The sequence below is a fragment of the Erithacus rubecula genome, assembly GCF_903797595.1.
Source record: "Erithacus rubecula genome assembly, chromosome: 23".
NCBI lineage: Eukaryota > Metazoa > Chordata > Aves > Passeriformes > Muscicapidae > Erithacus > Erithacus rubecula.
This window is the reverse complement of record NC_136675.1, coordinates 2,371,532-2,385,473: the sequence shown is the minus strand read 5'-3', so window position 1 is coordinate 2,385,473 and position 13,942 is coordinate 2,371,532. Positions and strand designations below refer to the sequence as shown.

General features: G+C 43.1%; 2 protein-coding genes across 2 annotated transcripts in view; both read right to left on the bottom strand.

Annotated features, from left to right (window-relative positions):
- EDN2 (endothelin 2) overlaps positions 1-12,521 on the bottom strand; it is a 156,136-nt gene extending 143,615 nt beyond the window's left edge. The window contains exon 1 of the mRNA XM_079325841.1: positions 12,515-12,521. The gene's annotated coding sequence lies outside the window, so the exon portion shown is untranslated. The remainder of the gene's footprint in view (positions 1-12,514) is intronic.
- The window catches only part of HIVEP3 (HIVEP zinc finger 3), a gene marked incomplete at its 3' end in the record, with an annotated part of 180,663 nt that overhangs the window by 101,725 nt on the left and 64,996 nt on the right, over positions 1-13,942 (bottom strand). The window lies entirely within an intron of this gene.

Genomic DNA, 13,942 nt, shown 5'->3' with positions numbered 1-13,942 from the left:
ACATCACAAGGAGGGATTTCCCTGCTGGACCATTCTCAGGAGGGAAGGAGGGGTAAATGCTCCAAGCAATGCTCCTGGTGATTAAATGCCCATTAAACGTGTTATTAAATAAATATTTAATTGATTTATTCACAGTATTGTAACTTCTCAGCCAATAAGAGCAGCTGGAAAAGCTGGAGGAAAAGAGAAGAGAGGATGAGGGGAGCAATTCTCCTTGGAATCAAATTGTGACGTGTCCCTGTGTAATTAAATTTGGCACACGAACTAAACAAGTGAAAAAGAGTTTTTCTGGGGTTGTGTTGGACAAACATATGGTATTTGAACTTAATACATTAACTAAAGTTACTTAAACATTTACTTTAAGTTGGCTAATTGATAAATCTGTACTACTAACAGCAAACAAATTAATAATTAAAAAACTAATGGTTGAACCTCATGTTTTTCTTAAGCTATTACCTAAGAAAAAAGTTCTAAAACACTTCTGATTTCCACACTTAAAACCTAAAGTTCAGAATCTTCTGCAGGTAAAACACAAGATGAAAGTTATAATGTGGAATCTCTGTGCAATTCACATCTGTGGATGTTCCTTTCCTGGCTGGGAGTGAGGAATTCCAGCCCTGGAAGGGGGAAATGCCCACAGGGTCCCTCCTTGGGGATCTGTGCCTGTCCCAACCCATCCCTGGGTGTTGGAGGATGCAGAAAAGATTAAAAAAACAAAACAACCCAGGGAGAGCAGGTGGTGAAATCCCAAGGGGCAGATTCCCCCCAAAATCAGCCTGGGGTGGGCAGGACGCCAGGAGGGATTTCCATGGCAAAGAGGAGCAGGGGTTCAGAATTATCCCACAGAAAACAGCAGGAAAAAAGCTCAGGAAGGGCCAGAGCAGAGCCAGATTTGGGCTGCAGCCTCCAAAAAATTCTGCTCAAGGCAGGACATGGGAGAAAAATGAGGTTTTGTTGGGGTTTGGGCCAGGCTTAGACTTTCCCACCTTCTGCTCCCCAGAAATCCTTGGGAACCCCATGGAAAAGAGGAGCCCAGCAGGGAGAGGGAAAGGGGGAGATGTGCAGGGCAGGAGAGGAGCAGAGACACAGCAAATGCTGCTCCTGGCTGAAAACCAGAGGGGTTTGTTCTGTCCCAGCCCCTGGCAGGAACCTGCAGAGTGCTGCATCCCTGAGCTGCAGCCCTGCAGGGGAAAGGGCACCTGCAGCTGGGGACACCTGGAGCCTGCAGGGACACCTGGAACCTGCCAGTGATACCTGGAACATGCAGGGACACCTGGAACCTGCGGCTGGGGACACCTGGAACCTGCAGGGACACCTGGAACCTGCAGAGAACACCTGGAACCTGCAGCTGGGGACATGCAGAGACACCTGGAACATGCAGAGACACCTGGAACATGCAGGGACACCTGGAACCTGCAGAGACACCTGGAACCTGCAGCTGGGGACACCTTGAACCTGCAGGGACACCTGGAACCTGCAGCTGGGGACATGCAGAGACACCTGGAACATGCAGCTGGGGACACCTGGAACATGCAGGGACACCTGGAACCTGCAGGGACACCTGGAACCTGCAGCTGGGGACATGCAGAGACACCTGGAACATGCAGCTGGGGACACCTGGAACATGCAGGGACACCTGGAACCTGCCAGGGACACCTGGAACCTGCAGGGACACCTGGAACCTGCAGCTGGGGACATGCAGAGACACCTAGAACATGCAGCTGGGGACACCTGGAACATGCAGGGACACCTGGAACCTGCAGGGACACCTGGAACCTGCAGCTGGGGACATGCAGAGACACCTGGAACATGCAGAGACACCTGGAACCTGCAGGGAACACCTGGAACCTGCAGCTGGGGGCACCTAGAATCTGCCAGGGACACCTGGAACCTGCAGCTGGGGACATGCAGAGACACCTGGAACATGCAGCTGGGGACACCTGGAACCTGCAGGGACACCTGGAACCTGCCAGGGACACCTGGAACCTGCAGGGACACCTGGAACCTGCAGGGAACACCTGGAACCTGCAGCTGGGGACACCTAGAACCTGCCAGGGACACCTGGAACCTGCAGCTGGGGACATGCAGAGACACCTGGAACATGCAGAGACACCTGGAACATGCAGGGACACCTGGAACCTGCTGGAGACAGCTGGAACCTGCAGGGAACACATGGAACCCAGCTGGGTACACCTGGAACATGCAGGGACACCTTGAACCTGCAGGGACACCTTGAACCTGCAGCTGGGGACATGCAGAGACACATGGAACATGCAGGGACACCTGGAACATCCAGCTGGGGACACCTGGAACCTGCAGGGACACCTGGAACCTGCAGGGACACCTGGCACCTGCAGGGACACCTGGCACCTGCAGTTAGGGACAGGCTGGGGACACTTTGCCTCCCCTGGCTGGGGAGGAGCTCAGGCAGGCGGGACCCCGGGGATGGGTGGGAATCACCAACCCAACACCAATTTTCTCCTTCCCTGCAGCAAACCCACAACTCCAGGCGCTGTTTCACGGATGTGACAGCGAGCAAAATCCATCAGATATCAGAATAACATTTGCTAAATCAACTCCAGCCCAGACCCTGCTCTCTCCAAGACCCTTAACACCACCTGAGTCACCCTAATTTACTTTTTTTAGTTTTCTCCCCTGATTTGCTCCCAATTCCCCTTTTTTTTGTTTGGTGGTTTTGTTGGGTTTTTTTGGGTTTTTTGGGTTTTTTTTGTTTGGTTTTGGTTTTGGTTTTTTTGGTTTTGTTTTTGGTTTTTTGGGGTTTTTTTTTTAATTGTTGTTTTTTGGGGTTGTTTTTTTGTTTGTTTTTGTTTTGGGTTTTTTTTGTTTTTTTTTTTTTCCAGAGGACACCCAGGGGATCAGGGTGGCAGGAGGCTGAGGGCAGGCAGCGCTGCTCAGCAGCCACCCACATGCTCTCCTAATTCATCAGCACACAAAGCCAGCTCTTTGTCTCCTCCTGCCATTCATTCCCGGTGAGATATCGCTCCCAGGAATCACAGCCTGCCCAGCCAGGGGGGGAGGATAACAAAAAAAAAGAGACAAAACCCATCAGACTTAGAGCCATTGTCACAAACAGCTCCTTTTTTTAAAAAAAAAACTATGTATATATAGCAAAGATCCGGCCTGAACACCCTCTCCAAACTCAGAGTTAATTTTGGCCACAAACAGAGCAAATAAAAATCCTAATTCCTTTGGAATGATGCAGAAGGGATACCCACAAAGTTGTTTTAACCTCTGGATCTTCAAATACTTTGCTTTTCTCAGCTTAATTCCCCACGCGTGGCTGGGCAGCCCTGAAGGGGTTAATCCCAGCCTTTGTTTTAATTGGCTCAACAATTGGCCTCCTGCCACTTCCTCAGGAGATTATTCCAGGATCTAATCCAAAGCAGTGCCAGAAAGTATTTTCCTGAGAGCCCGTGCCAGAGGAAACACTCTGGGAATAGATAAGGGCCCGAGTTCCAGCGGGATCAAATATTGCAATTATTCTAATTATTGTAATTATTGCAATTATTGCCCTGCCTGGCCCAGGCTGTGCTCGCACTTCCCACCCTAAAAAACCCAGGAATCACAAGGGATGGGAAAATTCCCTAAAAACCCAGGAATCACAAGGGATGGGAAAATTCCCTAAAAACCTTGGGAATCACAAGGGATGGGAAAACTCCCTAAAAAAAACTCAGATTGGGCAAATGAAAGGAAACAAGGAAAAATAAATGTCAGCGCCTGATTCTCTGTCACTCAGCACAGACAAAATGCAGGTCCTGATCGCTTCTACATTCACTTTTTGTGGTTTTTTTTCCTTTTATTTTTAATTGTTTTAAGATGTCTGAGCAGCTGAGATAAATCTCCTGCCTTTTGCTAAAATTAACCACCAAAACTTGCATCACTCTATGGGAATGAGCTCAAATCCACACCCGGCCAAGATGAAAAACCTCATTTTGTGTTTTGCTTTTTGCTGGCACTTTTTGGACAATAAAACCAACAAAAACTCTATGTGAAAAAAAAAAACCTAAATGAATAAATAAATAGATAAAGAAATAGATAAAGAAATAGATATCTAAATAAATAAATGAAATAACTTGCCCATTGATATCTCTATGAGTGGGGCTGGGACCACACACACAGAAATGATCCATACATCAATAATAATCCATAAATATACATTCAGTTTGGCAGCTGGCACTAAATATTCTTTTATATGGGGACATAGATATTAACTAAACACAAGTGGCACAAGGGACATCACACAAGTGGCAGCTCAGCAGACCCAAAAAGTGCTGGCACCCACAGAAAAATGGGAATTTCTGTTCCTGTGCACATGCTGGGTTATGTTTCTTGTGTTAATTGTGTTAATTGTATTTATTGTGTTAATTGTGTTTATTGTATTTATTGCTGCTTATTATATTTATTGTGTTTGTTGCTACTTAGTGTATTTATTCTATTCACTGTTTCTTGTGTTTATTTATTGATATTTTTTGTATTTATTCTATGTACTGTGTTTATTTTATTTATTTATTGCTATTTATTCTATTTATTGCTATTACCTGGAAAGCAGGAGCTTTAGAGTGGTGGCAATCATCACAAAAATACTCATAAAATGAACCAAAAATTATGAGTTTGGGATTTCTAGAGGGCAACTTCTCTGTCTTGGGAAAATCAAGAATTCTGAGGTGATTTTTGACATAATCACAGGGTCAGGGACAGGTCACTCACAGGGTTTAGGGACAGGTCACTCACAGGATTTAGGGACAGGTCACTCACAGGGTTTGGGGACAGGTCACTCACAGGGTTTAGGGACAGGTCACTCACAGGATTTAGGGACAGGTCACTCACAGGGTCAAGGACAGGTCACTCACAGGGTTTAGGGACAGGTCACTCACAGGGTCAGGGACAGGTCACTCACAGGGACAGGGACAGGTCACTCACAGGGACAGGTCACTCACAGGGACAGGTCACTCACAGGGTTTGGGGACAGGTCACTCACAGGATTTAGGGCCAGGCCACCCCCAAACCCCCAAGCCACAGGCTGATCCCAGGCCTGGTGACATACAGCCCTATTTAGGCCAGGTTTGTTTGTTGCTGCTTCAGCCAGGGCTGCACGTCCCTGCTGGCACTTCTGAGACATCTTCATCTACCACCAGTACAGCTTAATTATGAATTAATTATGAATTAATTATGAATTAAGCACGTGCTGAGTGAAGTGTTTTTCTCTGTCCTACAGCTGTTTGCTGTGTCTGTGGGTGACCCTGCCCCAAGCTGGTCCTCACAGCCCCTCAGAGGTGGCAGGGATGGGACAAATCCTCAGCTTGAGCAGCTGGAACCTCTGGATTCACTGTGACTGTGACTGTGGGATTCTGGGATTGTGTGATTGTCTTATTCTGTAATTCTGTGATTGTGGGATTCTGGGATTCCAAGACTGATTCTGGGATCGTGCGATTGTGTGATTGTGTGATTCTGTGATTCTGTGACTCTGTAATTGTGTGACTTTGTGATTGTGTGATTCAGTGATTCTGTGACTGTGATTCTGTGATTGTGTGATTGTGTGACTGTGATTTCATGATTCCATGACTGTGATTGTGGGATTCTGTGATTGTGTGATTGTCTTATTCTGTGACTCTGTGATTGTGGGATTCTGTGATTCCATGATTCTGTGACTCTGTTGATTGTGTCATTCTGTGATTCTGTGATTCTGTGACTGTGATTCTGTGATTGTGTGACTCTCTGACTCTGTGATTTCATGATTCCATGACTCTGTGATTGTGTGATTCTGTGCTTCAGTGCTTCAGTGATTCTGTGATTCTGTGACCCTGTGACTCTGTGATATCGTGATTCCATGATTCCATGACTCTGTGATCATGTGATTGTGTCATTCTGTGACTCTGATTGTGTGATTCAGTGATTCTGTGAGTGTGATCATGTGATTGTGTCATTCTGTGACTCTGTGATTCTGTGACTGTGATTCTGTGATTGTGTGACTCTGAGTCTGTGATTCCATGACTCTGTGATCATGTGATTGTGTCATTCTGTGACTCTGTGATTGTGTGATTCAGTGATTCTGTGATTGTGTCATTCTGTGACTCTGTGATTGTGTGATTCAGTGATTCTGTGATTGTGTCATTCTGTGACTCTGTGATTGTGTGATTCAGTGATTCTGTGATTGTGTCATTCTGTGACTCTGTGATTGTGTGATTCAGTGATTCTGTGATTGTCTTATTCTGTGACTCTGTGATTCTGTGATTCTGTGATTGTGTGACTCTGAGTCTGTGATTTCATGATTCCATGACTCTGTGATTGTGTGATTCTGTGCTTCAGTGATTCTGTGATTCTGTGACTCTGTGATATCGTGATTCCATGATTCCATGACTCTGTGATCATGTGATTGTGTCATTTTGTGACTCTGTGATTCAGTGATTCTGTGACTGTGATTCTATGATTGTGTGATTGTGTCATTCTGTGACTGTGATTCTCTGAGAACATCACAAGCCTGGACAAACCTGAGCAGGTTTGTGTCAGAGCTGAGCAAACAGAGCAATTCTTCCTGTCAGGATCTGCACTGCTGGATCACCCACTGACAGCCGTGTCTGTCTGTCCTGGGGTCTGTCCTGGGGTCTGTCCCTGTCTGTCCCCTGTCTGTCCCAGTGTCTGTCCCAGTGTCTGTCCCCTGTCTGTCCCTGTCTGTCCCGTGTCTGTCCCTGTCTGTCCCCTGTCTGTCCCTGTCTGTCCCTGTCTGTCCCAGTGTCTGTCCCCTGTCTGTCTCTGTCTGTCCCCATGTCTGTCCCTGTCTGTCCCCATGTCTGTCCCAGTGTCTGTCCCCATGTCTGTCCCCTGTCTGTTCCCTGTCTGTCCCTGTCTGTCCCAGTGTCTGTCCCTGTGTCTATTCCCTGGTTGTCCCTATCTGTCCCTGTCTGTCCACTGTCTGTCCCTGTCTGTCCCCATGTCTGTCCCCATGTCTGTCCCTGTCTGTCCCTGTCTGTCCCCTGTCTGTCCCAGTGTCTGTCCCTGTCTGTCCCTGTCTGTCCCCATGTCTGTCCCTGTCTGTCCCTGTCTGTCCCTATGTCTGTCCCAGTGTCTGTCCCAGTCTGTCCCTCTGTCTGTCCCTGTCTGTCCCCTCCCCTGCTCCCCCTGCACCATTCCCAGTGTTCCTGGCACCTCTCCTCAGTCCTTGCCAAGGGCAGAGTCACTGTGCCCGTTCACAGGCAGGAAAATGAAAGCACCAAGCAGGAGAAACTTCATTAAACCAAACTGCACAAAATCAGCTGTGACCAAACCCCAGCCAGGCCTGTTCTGTATAAATTCAATATATGAATTAAAAAACAGTGATATCAATACATAAACACTCATGTGGGGGGTTTATATCACCATAAAACACATAAAATTTTATCAAACTTATCAAGACTCTTCAGTCTCCAGCCCCTGGGAAATACTGCAGCTGCCAGACACACAAATCATATTTTCAGCCATGATTTATCCATGGAAGTCTTGGGGTCTTTTCCCAAGGATTATTTTGCAGTTTTCCAGTGTTTGCTGCTCTCCAGAGAGGTGGAGATTCCCCTTCCCACACACAGGGGAACTTTAAACCTAGCCTAAAGAGCAGGGAAAGTTTAAACTTGGCTTAGAGAGTAGGGAGAGTGGGAATGTTTAAACCTGGTTTAGAGAGCAGGGAGAGTGGGAATGTTTAAACCTGGCCTGAAGAGCAGGGAAAGTGGAGAAGTTTAAACCTGGTTTAGAGACGAGGGAAAGTGGGGATGTTTAAACATGGCTTAGATAGCAGGGGAAGTTTAAGCCTGCCTTAAAGAGCGATGGGAATGGCTGGGATGAAGTTTTGCTCTGGGTGCAATCACTGCACCTCTGATTTCTGGGAGGAGCTGGGGGGAAAACGCTGAAGATAAATCAACCAGAACATCCTAAAAATAACCAGGAACAAGTCTAGGAAAGGCTTTGTGCTGGGAGGAAGGGCTGAGAGAGGAGCAAGGTCTGGCTCTGACTCTGACCCCAATTTATTCCCTAAAAAGTGGCAGAGAGCAGCAGATCCTGCACTGGGACATTTGGCAGCTCTCCCATCCAGGTTTTTGGGGATTTGGGGAATTCTCTCCCAATCCCCTCTCAGCTCCTGCAGGGCCCTACCCAATTTTGGGGGGAGAATTCCACACTTGGTTTGGTGCTGAACCCAGCACCCCCTCCCAGCGCCCTCAACAGCCTTGGCTGCTCCTTGGTTAATTATTCCTGCATCTCTCACTAATTATTGCTCTGTCCCTCACTAATTATGCCTGTGCCCCTGATTAATTCCTCTCCAAGCCTGGTTTTTGCTCAAACACTTCCCCTGCTGATGATGGGTGGCTGAGCAAAGGTTCCTCCCCTTTCCTCCTGACCTGGAGGAGCCCCAGAAATCTGAATCAAACCAAGCCCTGCTGAAATTCAGAGGGGTTTTCCCACAGATCTCCTGATTCTGAGCACATTTATTACAACCTGAGGTATTTTATGTCAGTTCCTTGTTCATGAAACAGCAGAAGAACAAACAATGGGAGGGTTGGGGTTTTTTTACAGCCCTGAAAACAAAGTTTTTATGAGGAGTTGTTCCCTTATAATGCTCCAAAAAAGGGATATTGTGGTTCCACCTCAATGCCAGATTTAGAATGGATAATTTTATTTATAAGGTGAACATGGGTTGATGGTTGGACTTGAGGATTTTAGAGTCTTTTCCATTATTTCTGATTCTATCACCCTCAGAAGGGGTTTTCACATTAAATATTAGAATTGGTTTGGTTTTTTTTTTTCCTGCAGGATTAGTCAGATATTGGAATAAATTGCTCAGGGAGGTGGTGGAGCCCCATCCTTGGAAGTGTTCAAGGAAGATCTGGATGTGACACTGGGAAAGTGGTTTAGGGTGGGTTTAGGGTGGTCTTAGGGTGAGTTTATAGTGATTTTAGGGTGGTTTTAGGTTTTAGGGTGATTTCAGGATGGTTTATAGTCATTTTAGGGTGATTTTAGGATAGCATTATAGTGATTTTAGGGTAGTTTTAGGGTGGTTTTATAGTGATTTTAGGGCGGTTTTATAGTGATTTTAGGCTGATTTTAGGATGATTTTAAGGTGATTTTAGGATGGTTTTATAGTAATTTTAGGATGCTTTTAGGTTGATTTTAAGGTAATTTTAGGGTGGTTTTATAGTGATTTTATGGTGGTTTTAAGGTGGCTTTAGGGTGGTTTTATAGGGATTTTATGGTGGTTTTAGGGTGGTTTTATAGGGATTTTATGGTGGTTTTAGGGTGGTTTTATAGTGATTTTAGGGTGGTTTTAGGGTGATTTTAGGGTGGTTTTAGGGTGATTTTTAGAGTGGTTTTAAGGTGGTTTTAGGGTGATTTTAGGGTGGTTTTAGGGTGGTTTTAGGGTGGTTTTAGCGTGCTTGGGGTGGTGCTGGTTGGACATCAGGAACCCTCCCCAGCCCTGGCCTGGTGAGATCAGCATCACCTCTGCACACACCAGAGTTCATTTGATGGGAGTGACCATTTAATCCTAAAAACCCCTTTCCCTAAGATTGGAAAAGACCTCTGAGACCCCAAACCCACCCCCTGCTCCCCATCTGGCACTGAGGTAAAACCACAATATTCCAGTTTTTTATCCCAGCACTCAACTGTGATTTCCTGACCATTCCCTGAGCAATTCCTGGAAGAAACTGTCAGCAATTCCTGGAGGGAATGATGAGGAAAAGCTGATTCAGAGCAGAGCTGGATGATCTCACCCAGAGCATCCCAAACCTGCTCCCAGCTCCACTGCCCTGGCGATGTGAAAAAACCAAAATTCCAAGAATTCCAAGCTTTCTGCACACACAGGAGAGTTATCAATGCTCAAGTTGAGATTTATTTTTTTTTTTTTTTGCTGCCTCGAGGTTCAGCACCCCCACGATTTTCACCTTTTCTGCAATGAGGGCAGGGAGATGTTTGTTCTCAGCAAAGATCCCAGGGAAAGGGAAGAGCTCATTCCTGACTTGGCTCCATCAGCCTTGGATGGGCTGAGGGGAATTTCCCAGTCCCTGCTGCAAATTCTCATTCTTGGAAAAGGGGGAGACACCTGAGCAACCCTGCCCAGCCGGGCTCAGGGCAGATCACTCTGTTATCATTCTTGCATTTGATCTACACTCTGATTGACTTTTATAGTTTGATTTCTCTTTTATTGATGTTATTATTATTTTTATTATTAAATTTTATTTGTTATCATTCTTGCATTTGATCTACACTCTGATTGACTTTTACAGTTTGATTTCTCTTTTATTGATGTTATTATTATTTTTATTATTAAATTTTATTTGTTATCATTCTTGTATTTTATCCGCACTTTGATTGGCTTTTATATTTTTATTTCTCTTTTATTGATGTTATTATTATTTTTATTATTAAATTTTATTTGTTATCATTCTTGCATTTTATCCACACTCTGATTGACTTTTATATTTTTATTTTTATTTTATTAATGTTATTATTATTATTGCTATTGTAATTATTATTATTTAATTTTATTTAGAATTTTTATATTTTACATTTACTTTTATTGACATTTTATGTTTATGTTTATTTTTATTTTCATTTTCATTTTTATTTTTATTAATGTAATTCTTATTCTTCTTATTATTATTTAATTTTATTTGTTATCATTTTTATATTTTACCTTTACTTTGATTGACATTTTTATGTTTATTTTTATTTTTATTTTATTAATGTAATTCTTATTATTATTATTATTTAATTTTATTTGTTACCATTTTGTCTATTTTACCTTTACTTTGATTGACTTATTTTTATTTTTATTTTTATTTTCATTTTCATTTTCATTTTTATTAATGTAATTATTATTATTATTTAATTTTATTTATAATTTTTATATTTTACCTTTACTTTGACTGACATTTTTATTTTTATTTTTATTCTTATTTTTATTTTTATTTCTATTTTATTAATGTAATTCTTCTTATTAATAATATTTAATTTTATTTGTTATATTTTTTTATATTTTACCTTTACTTTGATTGACTTTTATATTTTTATTTTATTTATTTTTATATTTATTACATAATTTAAAAATTTTCTATAAACTATTTTCTATATTTTAGAAATTGTTTTACATGGCCACTCCTTTACCTTTTTAGAGCATTCAAGTTTCTTGGCTGTGGTTTTAATTCATTTTTCTTCTTATTTTTAATTTAGATTGTGGTCTTTAATTTCTACAAATTATTGAAATCTGGTAAATCCATAGCACTGGGTGTTATTTAACCAAGCAGGCAATTCACTAATTACAAAAACATTTAATGAACCTGTGTTACTCCTAAAAAAATGTATTTTAAAAACAATTTCAACACCACACATACAGTATCCACCCTAATATTTGTGAAAAGCCAATACCATAATATGTATTTCCTAAAATATGGAAAATAGTTTAAGAAAAATTTTAAAATGTGTAATATGTCTGTGAATATGCAAGGGGCTGATGAATAACAATTCCTAAAATATGGAAAATAGTTTATGAAAAAGTTTAAAATGTGTAATATGTCTGTGAATATACAAGGGGCTGATGAATAACAATTCCTAAAATATGGAAAATAGTTTATGAAAAAGTTTAAAATGTGTAATATGTCTGTGAATATGCAAAAGGCTGATGAATAACAATTCCTAAAATATGGAAAATAGTTTACAGAAAATTTTAAAATATGTAATAGGTCTGTGAATATGCAAGGGGCTGATGAGTAACAATTCCTAAAATATGGAAAAGAGTTTATAGAAAATTTTTTACATGTGTAATATGTCTGTGAATATGCAAAAGGCTGATGAATAACAATTCCTAAAATATGGGAAATAGTTTATAGAAAACTTTAAAATATATAATATGTCTGTGAATATACAAGGGGCTGATGAATAACAATTCCTAAAATATGGAAAATAGTTTATGAAAAAGTTTAAAAATATCTAATATGTCTGTGAATATCAAGGGGCTGATGAATTCAAGGGGTGTCTCCAGAACACCTGACTGCCAAGCACCCACCCTTACAACCTTTTGTTTGATTTTTCTCTCCTTTTGTCCTTTATCAAACCTTTCCAGCTCTCCAGGGGGGGTGGAGCTGATTTTTCACAAGCCCCAGCTGCAGTTTCAGGAGCAGGAGCAGTTTTTGCTGTGAGCAGGGGGAGCAGAGGAAGCCAGCCCTGCTATAATTAGAATTTCTGCCCACGCCTTTCATCACCAGTGGGTGCTGGGCTAAATTTGCCTCCTGGCAGAAGGGTTTGACTCGAGCTTGACACAGAAAACCCCACCAGGATGTGGTGAGAGAGAGGGGAAGTTCACAACTGACATCATTTGGAGGCACAGCTGAAACTCAGATGATTTTTTTTTTTCTGTGTGCAAGATACTCATTTGAATAAAATAAAGTGAAAAAAAAAAAAAAAGGGAAGCAGATAACGACATTCTTGAGCAGAGCAGGACACTCCCCTCCTCTCATTCTCTTTTCCCTGTTTTTCTCCTCCTTCTCCTCTCAGTGACCCTCTGGCCCTGCAGGATCCACACCCACCCAGGCTGACTCTTGTTTTATCTCTCAGTATGAACTCAGAGCAGTTCCAAGGTGCTGAACCTGAGGAACAACTTCCTGAGGCCTTCAGTGGAGAAAAAGCAGCTTTAAAGTGACCCCAGAGTCATTTGGGTGATGTACAAAATATCTGCCAGTGACAGAGGGGGAGGAAAGTCCTGGGAGAGGTGAGAGCATAAAAAAATTCCCAAATTTCAGAACTTTCACACACAGCAGAGACTCCTAAGGGAAGAGCACCACACTCCAACCCTGAGTGCCTGGAGCAGGGACTAATAATGAGGAGAATACAGAGGCTTGAAAATAAAATAAAAATCACACAAATTCACAGTAGGGCACTGAAGGTGCTGCTCTGCAGCCCCCCAGGAGCCAATGATCCAGGCAGGACCCACAAATTCTCCCTGGGGCACCCCAAAATCAGCTGGAGTGACCCTCTGAGTGCAGCCATCACTCAGAAGAGATCATAAAACTATCACCTGGTTGTTGTGTAACCTTGTTAACCTTGGCTTAACTTTGAATATTTATGAGTTTATTATTCCATCACTTTCTTATCCCAGTTTTCTGTCCCTGCATGGCCACAGAAAGAACAATTCCAGTTGGAAAGCCTGTGAACCAGCAAGACGAAATTGTGCAGCCTCAGATACACCAAATTAAGAAGCCCTGGAAGTCACAGTGCCTTGGCTTTGTTCACAATTCAATTAAAATCAATGAGATCAGCAGAACTTGTTCATTTTCCACTTTTGTTCTCATTTGATCTCTCAGGATTCCAGGAAGGGAGCTCACAGATCTCAGCCTTCCCAACCTCACTCCTACAAGGCCAGGGAGACAATTCTGGACAGAAAAGCATCACTGCTGCTCTGTGCCTCATTTCCATCCCCAAACCACCAGGCTGGGACCTGGAGCTGCCAAACCAGAGCTGGCTCTCAGCTTCCCCCAGGAACTCCATCCCAGACAGGGAATCCTGGCTCCTTTTCCCCCAGCCTGCCCTACATCCACACTCAAAGTGTCCCCAGCTGCTTCCCAGCTTTTTGTCCTTGACAAAATTCCATCTTGACATCCAATCCTGGCACTTCCAGCACTCCCCTTCCACCTCCTCCCTCTTCAAGGCATCAAACTCATCTCTGCTTTCAAGGCCACCCCCAGCCCCAGCTGGGTTTGCTGCTCCAAGGTCAAATCCCTGTCTCCAGGATGTGAGGAAAACTCCACTGGTTGCAGCAGTGCCACCAAAAAATATCCCTGGGTTTGTATTGAAATCCAAGATTTTCAAAGGTGGAGTTGAGGATGGGGCATGACTTAAATACAGAGGGAAAAGAGACAGCACAGATGTGGTACCCTGACAATGATTTATAAATAAAATATTTTCCTCA